Below are 16,579 nucleotides of genomic sequence, written 5' to 3'. Positions count from 1 at the left end.
ATCACTAGGAGTTTAGAATTCAAATTGGATTACATCTGGAGTGAACACCATCATATCTGTGATATAAACTTAAGCATATTTAGGTGAGTCAAAGAGGAGCTGTTATTATGTCTAAATGAATAACAAACCCCCTGTTGGCCCATCCTTGAAAAGTTGATAAGTTTCTCCAGATTCTGTACAAATAAATACAATACTAACCAAAACAGACAGCCGCTATATAGCACCTATCACCCGCTAGCAGCAGCAAGTCTCTACACAGTAGGTCTCCTTGACCACAGCAACAGGCTTTGAAAATTCAAAGAGGCAGTTGTGTACTACAGAGAACTTCCAGCTATAAAGACAAAAAATGCATTTGAAAGACCTTGGAAAGCGTTCTTCCCTTGCTCTGTGGCCTCACTATGCTGGTAACCAGTCCAACAGAGCTGATCCAAATAAGGGAAGGCTCAGAGAACTCCCCTGCTTCCACCTCTTTGTTTAAATCTTTCCACAACACTGGCCTACATAAAAATCAATACATACGCCAGCCTTTCATAATCAACAGTTCTTTTAAATAGGTTTCCCTTCCGGGAATAGCAAGAGATTTAAGGCCAAACACTCTCTGTGGCACCCCAGAAAGCCTAGTAAAAATACCTAAATTAGAATTTGGCCCGAACAACAGTGATCATTGGTGCCATCCTTTAAAATTTACCTTCGGGAATGAGACTTTATGGGAAGTGATAGAAAAAGATGCTTTTCCTGTAAACCTCTCCTTGACGCATCTCATCTGCAGATGAAGAAATCTAATTTCAATTTTAAAGTTGTCTTTGCCAGATTCAATAAAAGTTCAGGCACCACTTTTTTAGTCTGTGCCCCTTAGATTTGCACTGATAACCCTCACTTTCATCTTCCTGAGAATCCTTTCCAGCATTTACATTTTAAATCTCTTGTTGAAAATCGCAACACCAGAGTATCTCCTAGGGTTAAAGCTCAGAAAGTGCTTAAATGTATATATCTAAATTTTACTTTACTATCAATATGGCTATATAGTATTTGCTTTGTAGATAAAAGATGAGAGCAAAGCCCTTAAATGCTATCAGTCAGAAGCCCCCAAAACCAAATCTCCAAACCTCTCATGTATTCAGTCGTTAAAAGCATTTGGAAGTCAGAAAGTCATTTTTTCCATTTCTTTTCAATGCTGCACATATTTGCTTTCTGTTTGATTTAGCCTGGTGCTCAGATATTTACAAAAACAATATTTGAAAAGTCAGTGATCTCCAGGTACCACTCCTGCACCACACACAAAGGAGCAAAGTGGACCAAAGACAATAGTCTTCAAATCTATTATTGCTGCTAAGCTATCAACAAAATGAAAGAATAAGAGTGTTCACCATAATTTCTTTTTATGAAGAAAATGAAATTAAATAATTATGTTATTGCCCCCACATTTTGTCTTTACTTCAATGTATTCATCAGATTGATTCATCTATTAATTCACCAGATTGCTGGTTGTGCTTTTTCTGCACCCTTTAAAAATTATTCTAGTTCTCATCAAAACTGGTAGTGTTTTCCACATCATACAAAATTCATTATGTCTACAAGAGCAAGCTTGTGAGGGAGTCATTAAATTTAAAGATTGCACGGTAAAAGGAAAAATTGCTATAGACATTTGCTGATATCTTCACTCCTGATTTTTAAGAAAAGTGAAACTGCAATGCAAATTCATTTGAAAAAAAGTAGCCATAGAAATAATGCCATATTTATTACACAAGCTGGTCACAATAATCAACTCTGTACACCAAAATGAAATGTCATATTTCTTTAACATTTCATTCTGAAAATTACTTAACATTCTTCATCAACTTTCCCTGAAAAACTTCTCCAAATTTCTACTTTAGACTGCCAAATCTCTTAAATGCATAATTTCATGGAATTTTCTTAACAAAGCTGTACTCCATAAATAAAAATTGTCTTTGCAGGAAGAAAATTTTGTGAATCCAAATAAAGTTTGTTGTTTAATTATTAGTATGGTGATTTCTCAGCTTAATAAGTAACCATGATTATGTAAGATGATACTATCAGGTAAAATGAGGTGAAGGGTATACGGAAACTCTGCACTATCTTTTCCAGGCTTCTATAAATTTAAAATTACTTCAAAGTAAAGGGTTTTTTAAAGCTATTCTTTTAATTTAAATTTAAGGTGAGCAATTTGGAAAAGAAAACCTAACGTTTTATTTGGAGTCTATTCATAAACATACAATTAACAGAGAACACATGTTCTCAATTGACTTCTCACATTAAGCCTATTTTATGCTTCTGGAGACCACACTAAAGCAAAGGGCTGAGGATTCCAACATGAACACAACATATTTGTATTCTCACTTAGAACACAGCCTTTCAAAGTCTCTGTAAATCAACATCTATTTTTGATCACAGAAAGCAGTTATTTCTGGAACAAAATCCTCCAAACTAGCAAAGCATTTAAAAAGCACTTATTATGAAAAAGCTATACTCATGGAGCAAAGTGGAATATTGAACTGCATGTCTGTGTTCATTATTTGCATGGAAATATTGCATCTCAAAATGCAATGATGTCTACATCTCTAACCAGTGAAGACACCCACACTCAGCTCAGACCCATTGTGGAAATTACTCTTTCTGCTACAAAGCCTGAGAACAAGAGAATGACTCAGATGGAAATGGAAAGAAAACATAAAAAGTTAGGGAAAGAGACAGAAAAGTCATGTCCAAGTAACAGCGGAGATAAACACGCTGCAGTATATTAGAAGAAGGAATCCACAGAAACAATACAGATGATGCAGGCACATCTGAACTTCAAGTAACTGCTGTTTCAAACAATGAAAATCCTCTGTAAAAGGCATGCTGGTGACAAGATAGCTCTGATGCCAGCACAAACAAATGGGACAGGAACAGAAGAACAGAAGAGAAAGGCTCTGGAGAAACTGAACAACTACCAGATAGGTGGAATTCGAACCAGTCCCTAACAGAAACAATTCCAGAGCTGAGTGACCTGGTAAACCATTTGATGTTTTGGTTTAATATTATTGCATTTAAACCAATAGCACGCATAACGTCCATACAACCCATACTTCACAGTATAGGTTCAATTATTCTCAGTGGATACCTTTATTGCCTTAAGCCCTCCAGGTCATCATAATCCTTCCTGGTTGCTGGCAGAGTGATCACCTGAACAGTGGGGTTCACTTTGTGCCTGGAGAGACCCAGAAAATCAGGGAGGTGTTAGCTAACCCACCAACCATCCTCCAATGCAGAATATTACTCTACTCAAGCTTGTGGCTGGGGGTCACAAACCAAACGTCATTCATTTAGCTATGTTTACATTTTTTAAAAGTAGCAAATTACTATCATCTCAGCAGTCCTCCAAAAAATCAGATAGAAAGTGCTGCCTATTATACACACACAAAAATCACAAAGCTCTCTATAGGATTATACACTAAGTCAGTGAAAGGCAGAAAAAGCCAACAATTTTCAACACATTACATTAATTCCACAGCTCAAAACACTGTACAACTTATTCAGATCTCAACATAAACTAAATCATAAAATATTAATGAAAACAACTATTTTTTAAATCCACCAACTCATCAATGTACCACATTTATAAACCACAGTCCATTACACAGGTCTCCAGAAGTTCTGAGAACACACTGAAATGAAATGAGCATTGTATCATTTTCTTCTCAGATTCATGACTTGAGGTTAATTGTCACCTTCTAAAAGCAATCTAGGCTTCACTTCAACCAGCTTCAAATGAGAGATCAGCAATGAAACAAGCAAGTGTTCTTAGCTGGAGGTCTGGTTTCAATAACAAGTATAAAAACATTCAATTATTTAATTTCTTGAAGCATTTTTTTTTTAGCAACTAATTTAGTAAAGGCGTTTGGCCTGCTTTCCTAAAAGAACTATAGGTACTAAGAAAATCAAGTTATACTGGAACAGGAAAATATATATTTTGCTCAAATGTAAAATCATTACACTATTCCAGATAAAAACTCACACCTGCCAAAATATTGTCACATCTTCACAATCCCTGGAAAGGCAGCACTTACAGGAAGAGAGAAATGGAAGAACCACAGAGGAGGCATCCTTACACTCAGCAAGTAGAATCATGAGCTTTCTGAGTTTACTCAACAAATATTTGCTGTATGCCTACGTTGCATTTAGCACTAGGCTACAAGGTAATAGGGCTGAGCAAAACAATGCAGTACTTTCTCTCTTGGAGTTAATACCTAGTGAAAAAGACAGACAACAAACCAAATATTTTACTTACTCTTCTGATACCTACTTGAAAGAATTTGGGGGCAGCTCCAGCCTACACAGGTGGTTCAAATACATTTACAATGATGTGGAAGTAAGAAGGTGAACATTCATTTCCTTAAACAACAACAACAATGCTTCTATTTGGAGAGGTAGTTCTGTAATAGAAAGTATTTCACATGCATTACCCCACTTAATTATTACCATAACCCTCAGAAGATGAAGAGGTTAACTGTTGTTATCTCAACTAGATTGGGAAACCAAGGCTCAGACAGCAAAGGAACTCTTTTTTTTTTTAACGTGGGGCAGGGGAGTAGGTGGAGAGGAAGCTCCCATCCCCTGGTTCACACCTCAAATGCCCACAACAACTGGGGCTGGGCCAGGACTGAAGCCAGAAGCCAGAAATTCAATCCAGTTCTCCCACGTGGGTAGCAAAAACCTGATCACTTGAGCATCACAAGGTCTGTATTAACAAAAAGGCTGGATTCAGGAGCTGGAGCAAGAAATGAAACCCAGGTAGTTCAATACAGGATGTGGGTGTTATACCCACTGGGCTCTATAGCCACCCCAAGGGATTCACTTAGGGTCCCACTACCTGGACAATCAACCTTTCTGTGGATGGTATCCACTGCAGTGGGCCCACTGTAGTTTGTGCTCCCTCACTAGTGATAAGAGTTTGCCTAGGCTGCCTAGGAGGCCCAGTCTGAGAAACTTTCCCAGGACGAGGACAAGGTTCTTGTCGCCCTGACTGGGCTAGGTGGGGTGGCCCAGTTTCCTCAGTACCTGGAGCTGATTTCAACAATTTCAAGAATAATGATTTTTCCAAGAGAAGTAAGTGCTTTTACCCTTTAATCAAATAACAAGCCAAGTGAGGCAAAGCTAGATACCAAATTAATTGGTTTATTAAGCTGCATACAAAAGCAGAATAAGCAAAGTGAACACATTAAAAGACGGGGGAAATGGAAAAAGAAAATCACTCAAGCATAGAATTCTAAGAAACCAAACACCTCACATCCTCAGAGGAAATTTTCTCAATGTCCAGATAGCCACACCCCTTCCAGATGATGTTCATGGGGTACAATGCCTTCCAAACCCCACCAAGAAATAAGGGGCTTTCTCATTCCCACGGAGCTTCCAGAGGCCAATCTTTGTCACAGTGAATTCTCACAGAGGAAATGGAGGCAGGGGGAGATGTGTCTCAAGGTTTGGAGGTACTAGGATTTACTGCCCTGGAAATTGTGTTATCTTAGCTCCCACATGTCAGCCTTAGAGGGAGAGGACCCAAAGCATCTCATTTGGCTAGATGGGTGCACACTTGTCAGTGTGACTGTCAGCTCAGTGTGATCTACCCGACCTCCTTGCCATCAGTCAGCCAGCCACTTGCACCTTACTCGCTCGTGTTACAAGAAAAAGCTGAAAATACAGTCAGTGCTGTCAAGCATAGTCATATTAACCAGAATTAAGATCCCAATTTACCTAGACTCACAAGAATCATAACATGGCAAAACACAGAACACCTCTCCTTCAACAACCTGGAAAATGTGAGCTTAGACTTCCCTGGGGGGGGGGGGGGGGTCCAAGCAGAGAACTACCCCTCCCCCCCACGGTCCCAGGAACCCAAGCAAAGTGGATGAAGAGCTTACAGATGTATGCTGTCAAAAAGAACCCAGGCAAAATTACTGCAAATTCTGATATTATTTCATAATAAAATTAAATTTTGAGAGAGAGAGAAAGCAGGGCAGCTAACACATTCTCTATTGCATTCAATGTATTTTTCAAGGACAATTAACCAAATTAATCAAGCCAATACAGCTTGATTATCCATCATCATGAACTGAAATGTTCTTTCTCCCACCAGCTCTGCCCAAACTGCGCAGTTGCAAGAGACCACTAGGTGACTGAATAACCTCTGGGTTTCTCTCTTCTTCTCGTGAAACTGTCATGCTGCACACATCTCAGCAATGTGTCTGTATTCTCCTTATCAAAAGCAGCACCATAAAACGGAAACACGGTGTCAAAGATGACCTCCAGGGAGAAGCTGGGGTTTGGCTATGAAAGAGGCACAGTATTCCGCACGCAGTTTCCGCCCCCCAGCCGCTGGTTCCGGCTCCGCGAGCTTTTCAGGACTGCAATGCAGTAAAAGGGTGGAAGGAAAAGGAAAAGAGGCGGGGACGAGAACGGAGAGACCGAGGTTGCGATTTCCTTATGTGCATTGAGCCTGGGCATTTTTTTTTTTTTTCTGCTGCATATGAAGAATCATGGCCCTTTTGAAAAAGATTTCACAAAAAAAAGGAGACAGTTTTAACCGAGTGCTTGCTCTCTGCGTGGCAGTTCCACAGGCAGGCTGCAATTTGGGGGAGGGGGAAGATAATGGAAATGCAGTTATGTTTGTATAATCCATGGACTGTTCATCAGCTCCCTCAAGCCCACAGATACAGGCAACAGCCAATCTTTTTGTCTGGAAAAGAAATCTTTCCACACCGAAAATGAAAAGCATGTAAATTCTCACCACTTTAACATCAAATCCATTTCATTTCTTTGCAGGTAACTCTGAAGAAAGAGGCGAGGTTAATGGAGAGAAAGAAAGCCACTTGGGGCAGGGGGCATGCTTCAGTTCACACATGGAACCTGAATGTGCACTGCTCAGAGAGCCGGTGTTTCCATTCACATCCTGACATACATAATTTGGAGGCAAATACCACAAATGACAGCTCTGAATGCATCATGCCTTTGATACTAGGGTTGCAACAACCAGAAGCCTTCTTTTGAGGGGGGAAAAAGGGTATTTGCAATCAATGAAGGCAGTAATTTGATGCATTTGGTTTCTTCTTGTTATTCTTGGCTTCCGTGGAAGAATCAAATCCTCAGTGAAACATCACCCTCATCTGAAGGCATTAAACAAGCATTTGCTAGTTTTATAGTGAGAAATAACATACACAGATATAAACGTGATAGGCTCCTTCAGAACCATGTACAGCAAGCTGAAAATTGCTTCTTTATTCGTAGATACCAGTATTTACCTCTGAGTTTCCATTTTCTATCCTGCATGTTTTACTATGAGATATAATCTTGCTCCATCGTTTCAATGTCAGCATGTCAGTCCTTGATTGAATCAACAAGGATGAATATAGAGCTTATTTGGTAATAAACATGTGGCACATGCACAGACTACAAAACCACCATGTAAATATATCACAGAATACAGTAGCATTAAATTTCTATTTCAGCGTATCTTGTAACCACACTGCATGGCTCTAAAGAGATGAGTTAAATGACATTTCAGACCAGGTTTTCCCTGCATGGCTTCCATCCTGATCACTATCTGCACTATTTAAATGGGAAGAGAAAAACACATAAATCATAAGCTTTTTCTCCTGCTTAAGTGTCCCTTACTGTCATTTCACTCTGCATATGCTTAAGTGAGCTTCGAAAGTGAATCTGCCACCAGCATCTAGCCACACAAACAGAGGCCTTTCTAGCTTCTTACCATCCTATCCTTTGGAGAAATACTTGTTCTCATTTTCTCAATCTCCTAAAGGAATTGAGGTGCCTCTCCCTGACATACTCCTTTGGAAGAATAAAAAGCAATTCCGATAAAGAGCATCACGTGGCACATAGCGAGTGCTCATGAACACAGACAGGTTGAGGAGAGGGCATTTGGTACAGTGGTTGATATGCTACTTGGAAAGCTCACATCCCATGTCAGAGTGCCTCGGTTCAATTCCCAACTCCACTCCCAGTTCCAATCTTCCTGCTAATTCACTCCCTGGGAGGTAGCAGGTGACGGCCCAAGGACTTGGGTTCCTGTCACCGGCATGTGAGGCCTGGGTTGAGTTCCTGGCTCTCAGATTTGGTTTGTTCCAGCCCCAGCCACTGAGGAACTTTAGGGAGTGAACTAACAGAAAAAACTCTCTCTATCCCTCCTCCCCATCCCAAAATTAAATATATAAATAAATCATGGCCAACATGCAGAGCAGGGGGTTAAGCCACTGCCTGCAAATGCCTGCATCTCATATGAGCACCAGTTTGAGGATTGGCTGTTCCACTTCCTATCCAGTTCCCTGCCAATGCTCATGGGAAAACAACAGAAATAGTCCAAGTATTTGGGACCCTGCCACCCATGTGGGAGACCCACATGGAGTTCCTTGCTCCTGGTTTCAGCTTGTCCCAGTCCTGGCAGGTATTTGGGGTGTGAGCTAGCAGATAGAAGATAACTCCCTTCTCCCTCCCTCCCTCCCTCTCTCTCTCTCTTTTTTTCTCTCTCTCCCTCCCTTCCTCCCTCCCTCACATCCCTGCTTGTCTGACACTTTACCTTTCAAATAAATAAATCTCATAAATAAATAAATAAAGGTAGGTGATGTTGGGTCTAGTAGTGCAGCTGGAAGCAAATGGACAAGTTTGAGTCAGTTTGTTTGGAATCTGTGAACATCTCTCTCTCACTGCCTGGAGCAGGTTTTCAATACCATACCAATGGCACAACCTGGCAGGACATGTATTATCATGCCATGGAGTATGACATGATGCAAAAACAGATGGGTCAGAAAGAAATACGGAATGGTGGGCACAAGCTGAGTCCCTTCTGAGTGAGGGGTTTCCACACGGGCTTCCCAGGCCAATGCCAGCCCAGCCTGACACCAGTAGTTCTAAGACCCCAGGGAATTCTGGATATGGGACAAACCCACAACTGATTCTTGCTCCAACTGCCTCATCTTTGCTGCCTATTGAAAGGACTCAGCCTCCACGGGAAAAGCAGGCCTGATCCACTCCGGAGCCTCCACCAGTGAGCCACTGAAACAATATCCATTGCTCTTTTATCTTATTCACACCTACCTTTAACCAAAAATGCCATATAACGTTATCTGTGCGTATTACCCAGTAAATCTGCCTCTTGGTCATAGAGAATAGATCATGTATCAGTTTCCTCCCCCATTGCAACTAAAATTACACCTGTGGAATCCTCTCTTTCTAAATTTGTTTCTCTGTAATGGGGCTGGTTTCCTTTCCTAGGAATTGCACATATTTTTCAAGTACAGCATGACTTTTAAAAAAAAAAAGATTTATTTATTTACTTGAAAGACAAAGTAATAGAGAAAGAAGGAAGGAGATTTTCGATCCCCTGGTTCATTTCCCAAATACCCACTTCAGCTGGGGCTAGGCAAGGCTGAAGGCAGGAGCCAGGAGCTCCATCCAGGTCTCCCACATAGGTGACAGGGAATCAAGCACTTAAGCCATCATTGCTAATTCACCAGGTACATTAGGAGGAAACTGGTTTAGAAGTACCCAGGACTTGAACCAGGAACTCCATATAAGATGCAGGCATCCTAAGCAGGAGCTTAACCCACTGTGCCACAACACACCAGCCACTGTGTGACATTTCAATATATGGGTAATTATCACACTGGGGTAATCGGCATACCTTAAAGCCACCACTAACTGGCAGCAATCAATGGCTATTTTACACTGACTTTTATGAGCATGAATTCTCATTCTACAAGAATCAAATGTTAAGGCCGGTACTGTGGCGCAGTGTGTCAAAGCCTTGGCCTGCAGCACTAGCATCCCACATGGGCGCCAGTTTGAGTCCTGGCTGCTCCACTTCTGATCCAGCTCTCTGCTATGGCCTGCAAAAGCAGTGGAAGATGACCCGAGTCCTTGGTCCCCTGCACCCACATTGGAGACCTGGAAGAAGCTCCTGGCTCCTGGCTATGGATGGGCTCAGCTCTGGCCGTTGCAGCCATTTGGGGAATGAACCAGCAGATGGAAGACCTCTTTTTTGCTCTCTGTCTCTACCTCTCTCTGTAACTCTGTCTTTCAAATAAATAAAGTAAATATTTAAAAAAAATTTTAAAGAATCAAATGTTAAATATGTGCTCAGATGTGCACTACAGTGTGGAAGGCTAACCCTCTGCCTACAGCACCAGCAGGCCATATGAGTGCCAGTTCAAGTCTTGGCTGCCCCACTTCCAATCAAGCTCCCTGCTAATGGCCTGGGAAAGCTATGGAAGATTATCCCAGTTCTTGGGCCACTGTATCCACATGAGAGACCAAGAAGTTCCTGGCTCTTGGCTTTGGGCCAGCCCAGCTCTAGCTGTTGTGGCTATTTGGGAATTGAACCAGCAAATAGAAGACCTCTCTCTCTGTCCCTCCTTCTTTCTGTCTGTAACTCTTCCTCTCAAACAAACAAATAAATCATAAAAATAAAAAAAGCATGTGCTATGAGCCATGTCTGTATCAGGTGCTGGTATCCAGGAGATAAGTGGACTATTGCCACCCTCAAAGATCAGCAGCCTGGTGCAGAAGACAGATATAATTTGATTAATCACAATATGATATGGAAGTGCTAAAACAAAGACATGAACAAATTGTGGAAACACAGAACTGAATATAATTAATTTCTGCCATTTTCTGTCAGAGGTGGCACATAAAATCTCACCAGAATTGGTAGCAAAACACAATAAAAATTAGATAGAGTTTCGATTAACTACATCCTTCTGGCATTTTGTTCTTACCCTTTAACCTCATTGCAATTGCCTCCCATTCTCTGTACTATATTATTAATGGAAATGTTTCCCCTCATTATCTAGCAATAAAATTATGTAGACATTTCTGTTCTGGAAGATGCTTGAGAACCTCTTTAGCTGATAAAATTATTAACCTTTTAGACTGAGGTGGACACTTACTGTGAGGCGTGAATAACTGGAATTCTGACTACTTACAAAACATAGATAATCACTTTTGCATGTGTATGCAATACAAACAGCCTAGTAAACAACTATTCAACAGAGGAAAATTTATTACAGTTAAGATGCTAAAGATGATAACCTACATAATAATGCTTCTATAACAATCAAATCTCAATTTTTTGAGCTCCCGAAGAATAGAACGTCACAGAAAAATCCTTGGGGTGCTGGGCCAGCATGACAGGAACAGAAGAGGCAGCCATCTATACAAGGTTACTTGAGAACTGTGAAATATACTTTGGGCCATTGGCCCAAAGCAGATCTTCCTCAGTGACCAGGCTACTTGGGTGCTAATGGAAAAGTGAAGACAATGCCTTTCTTCTCCAACTGAGAAAAAAAATGAACCAAATTTAAGGACACAGAAATAAGAGACTTGTAGTATGAACATATTGGTGACTCATATACTGGGTTCTTCAGAAAAATTCTTCTTTTATTCTATTATTCTCTGAAATCTACACAATAAAATCCAATGACTTCACCCAAACGATCAAGACCTTCTAAAATCTAGTGCCAATCTACATTTGCCAACTCATCCCACATTCTCCATACAAGCCCTTCACTCAGATCACAATAACTGGTCAGTGTTTTCAGTTCATATGTTTCCCCTCCCCTCCAAATAGAAACAGGAACAGGCACAAGTTAGCTGGAGGTGGCTACAGAAGCAACTCCATATTTTGAGTCATGTCTGTACCATTATAGTGAGCTCCAAAGGTTCAAAGTATCCACAGTTGTGGGGAGCAACTCGGACTAGACTAAGTTACTGGAATTAAGACTTATTCTATGCATCTGCTCTCCCACAATATGGCACTGGGAGAGGAGGAAACAGCTTCTACACAGCTGCCTCTCACCAACTTGACAAGCTGCAGGAGCTGCTCCTGATTGGAGGAGAGCAGCATGCTCGGCGTGTGGGTAGCAGAGTTGGGATTGGTGGAAGAGGACTATAAAGGAGGAGAGAGACAACATGCACCAGGAACATCTAAGGGGAACATCTATCTGAAGGAACATCTGAGCAGCCCCCGAGAGAGCCGGCCGGCAGTGTGCCGCTCCCCCGCGGAAGTGGGGAAAGTGGCAGGGGGAACCGCCCTTCCACGGAGGTGGAAGGGTGGGCAGCCAACCCGGGAAGAACCAGCAGCAAACCCGGGGAGGGCCGAGCAGACGAAAGAACAGCGCAGGGTCCTGTGTCGTTCCTCCGTGAAGAGGGGGAGTGACAACAGTGAAATGAGCAGCTTTGCCAAAGAGTAATTTTGGAAATAAATATCTAGAAACAAATAGCCAACATTAGGTAATAAGCTAGATTAAGGAGCACACCTGAGGAATCTAGATTTTGTGCCCTCAAAACCAGAATGGATCAGGCTTTAATCTGAAGATGGCACATTTTTAACAAAATCTCTGGCTAACAAAATCTTCATTGCCAAATGAAAGTTTAAGGACACAAGAATAACAATAGCTGACACTGATTGAGCACTTGAACATTCACATTGATTTAACAGTGTACCAGGCACTGCTATAAATGCTTTACATGCCTCAGGTCACTTAATACTCCCAGAAGCCCTCTGAGGTAGGTAATGTTTATCATGCCCACATTACAGGTGCAGAAATGAGGTCAGAGTTAGAGTAACTTGCTCAAATTTACCTCATTCCCAGGTAACAAAACCAGAATTTGAACTCCCATTGTCTAATCCTAGAATCCATGCTATTAACTCAGGTAGTCAGGTAAGGAATTATCAGACTTTAGGAAGAACTATATGTAAGTACACAAAGTGGATATTAATGGATAAGGTTTTCCTGGATAAAACATCTGACTAAAAGTCAAGAAAATGAATATGTTTGCTGTTTTCTATAATAGCTAAATTACTTGCTTCTCCAAACAAAAAGCAAAAAATAAAAAGCATCCCTACAAATGCTTGTGAAGAAGCAGAAAGATGAGCAATGCCTTGTCTAAAATCAAAATACAGTTTAAAGAATTAAGAATTAAGAAATTAGTTTCTAAAAGTCTGAATCAAAGCTAGATAGCCTCACTTAGAAGATGTGTTATGAATGTATCACATTTGGAAAACATAATCTGAAGCCAGTTTATTTTTTTAGAATACTTTTCAGTGAAGAAAATATTTAAGAGCATAATATTTTATAGTTTCTTTAGTTGTTCTAAACATGAGTCATAATTAATTTGTAAACATTTCATATTTTTTCTAATTTATACCATGAAATAATATATATATTTTATCTTAGTGAATCATAAGAGATTAAATAGTATTATACACATGATTTGTAAGAATTACTTTATACTAACAGCATGTTTACTGTAGACTGGAATATAAAAGATAGAAAGGTTTAAGTAAGTTGCAGAATGTGTGAAAAAGTCACAGAAGGTTATGAAAGAAAGAAATTCTGGAGACAAAAAGTATTAATCTATTTTTCTTTGACATAGAATTAGAATATGATTCTCTGTTAAAGCAATGAGGTTTTCCCAATACATATATGCTAGAAATATTTTGAAATGGTCTTAAAGGTATGTTTAAAAACTGCAGCAGGTCCTTTTAATAGCTTTTGTTTAATTGATGACTCTGTCAGTTTTCTAGCCAGCTCCAGTAAACTCTCTTCTTCCCTACTTCTGACTTTGTTAAAATTGTTGCAACTCATGAGCTGTTTCCATGTGCTAACTCCTTTGAGGTTTTCATTTCCCATTTTGGTGACCAAAGAGTCATCAATTTTGTATCCTATTGAGGTAATCTTTGTAATTTCTGTCTCCTTAAGTTTTTTTTTTTTTTTTTTAATTTTTGACAGGCAGAGTGGACAGTGAGAGAGAGAGACAGAGAGAAAGGTCTTCCTTTGCCGTTGGTTCACCCTCCAATGGCCGCCGCGGCCGGCGCGCTGCGGCTGGTGCACCGCGCTGATCCGATGGCAGGAGCCAGGATCCAGGTGCTTTTCCTGGTCTCCCATGGGGTGCAGGGTCCAAGCACCTGGGCCATCCTCCACTGCACTCCCTGGCCACAGCAGAGGGCTGGCCTGGAAGAGGGGCAACCGGGACAGAATCCGGCGCCCCGACCGGGACTAGAACCCGGTGTGCCGGCGCCGCTAGGCGGAGGATTAGCCTATTGAGCCACGGCGCCGGCCATCTCCTTAAGTTTTAATTGTTTAAAAGCAGCTGATTTTTTTTATTAAAAGAGTTATGGTTTGTTTGAATGCTCATTCTAAAGCATTTGAGTGATCACTTTGTCAAAATGATCAAATCTGGTCTATATCATGATGTTAAGGGATCCTGTTTCTGCCAGATATTTTAAACATTCTTGGCATCTTTGACAGGCATTCAAAAAAATCAAAGTTCCAAATTCTTTGGATTTTTATATTCCCAGTTGGGCCCCTGGAAATATCAAAGAATATATCTCTCATCTTATAGAGACACTAATAAGGCTATTTGAATTATATTAAAGGTACTATTGAGATGTGAAGTGGTGCTAAATTTTAAAGTTATGATCATGTAAAATGCTACTGATATAAAGGTCCAAAAGTTGCAAAAGTCTAATGATCTTGCTGTGTTGTTATCAGACATGATGGTTATCTTAATGAGAAAGGTCCAAAGGCCTAAAGGGGATAAATGTTTTATAAAATCTTACAGGTGCTTTCAAAAATACTGTGTAAAATAAGCATGTGCCTCTTCTTGTTGGTTAATGAGTTTATAATTTTAAACCTGGCTATTTAAAGTCTTTTGTCATCCACAGTTTTATATTCTCCAAACACTGAAAATCCGATTTACTGATCATGAGATTTAAAACATTGTTGTTTCTGTATTTTAATGTGTCCTCTCAGGTTCCAAAGGACTTCTTTCTTTTCGCTGACCTCTATCGTATTCAGTACTTTGAGACAGTTCTGTAAGTAGATAAAGCAAATAATGGACTATAGGTTCCAACTGAGAAAAAGTATGATTAATTCAGGTTACTAAGAATAGGAAGTAATTCAATAGATTGATGGTAATTTTTTTAAAAAAGTTAAAAATTTCAAGAAGTTATTAATTAAACTTCTTTATTGTTCTCTTATATGTTGTTACATGTGTGTACATATTTTATGTCTACATGGGAAAATTTATTAAGAGCTCTTCTAATTGGCTTATAGATAAATGATTGCTCATAAATTTAAACTGCTAAGCTAACCAAAAAATACCATTTTTGGTTCATGTGACCTAAATAAATCTCTGTATCAGATGTTTTAAATTTGTTGGTAGAAAGAAACTAAAAATGTTTAAGTTATTGACATGTTTGTGCTTGGGTTTGCTGGTCAAACAAGTTACACTTGTGCTAGATATTTTAGCAATGTTTCCAAATACATGTACTCTTGTCTTGAAATTTATAGAAGGCACTTGACCTTTTGGTAAATGTTTTCAAAAGTTGTTATTTGACAGTTAAAATCCTTGCTAAGTTTTCATTTGATATTAAGTTATTGACAATAAGTGATCTCGGAAGCCTGACTTACTCACTCATTTTTGTTCTCTTCAAGATGGGAAACTGATTCTATTCTAAAGGACTCTCCATTGAGATATAAAGTTTAATCTTTAGACCTTATAAAAGGGATGGCTAACATTTTTCTGTAATAATAGCCTGGACACATAGAAGACCAAACAGCCTAGCCAAAATGAGAGCTCAAGTTAGAATTTCACTGCTAGATTTAGCTCTCCATGGGCATAGAAAACAGGTAAAACCTCCTTTTTCAAACCCAATGAAGGGAGAGAAAGTTTTACTAATGACTTCAAAACGTATAGATAATGTGGTCATGATGTTTTATCCTAAAGTGAGGACATATCTTTCCTCATGGGCACTGTCTGCCTCACATAAAAAAACACTATCAGAACATGCCTGTGACTACAGATTACTAGCTCAGGCCACCAACAATTAGGGATGGGATTGAGCACCCTTTTGGCTGATTTATATGGTCTATTTTGCCAGAAACCAGGAGGAAAAGCAGCAAGCTAGGCAGCAGGAGCAATGTAAGGATAGGTGGCAGGCCATCAAAGAGACCCAACAGGCTAGTCCACCCCCAAATGGCACTGTTTTTTAATGTGGAAATCCAGGGCTTTGGATAAACACAGAAGGCAGTTTCTGAAGAGCCCTGGTAGCTCTGCTAGGTTATTGGAAATTGAACTGCCCTGGAGTCAAAGAACTCCCAGGTCAGAACTGAAGACCTTGTTGGCTCTAAGCTGAAAAAAGCCCTTCACTAGGCCAGCTTCCAAAGTAACCACCACTGTTGAAGGGACAGCCATGTAGGGTCAATAACATTGCAGGAAGAGCTGTAAATTTCCTTTTAGAAATGCCACCTACCTTCTATTCAGGCCAGCTCTCCTCTAAGGCCAACTAGGTAATGGAAGTCAACAGGGTGCCTCTCCTAAGGAGGTACATATCTCCCTTATGATGTCTCTTCCAGGATCCCATGTGAAGAGAGAGATAGGTCTGGGCCTCATAACTGGCCAAGCCTTAACTTAAACCCACCTGATTATTATCAAGCCCCTTCTGTCAGTTTCTATTTGCCACTCAATGGGAAAAACTTCCTTATGGTTTGGACAGTACCTTTTGTAG

The sequence above is a fragment of the Oryctolagus cuniculus genome, chromosome 5, assembly GCF_964237555.1.
Source record: "Oryctolagus cuniculus chromosome 5, mOryCun1.1, whole genome shotgun sequence".
Taxonomy (NCBI): domain Eukaryota; kingdom Metazoa; phylum Chordata; class Mammalia; order Lagomorpha; family Leporidae; genus Oryctolagus; species Oryctolagus cuniculus.
Note: the sequence above shows the minus strand (reverse complement) of the source record.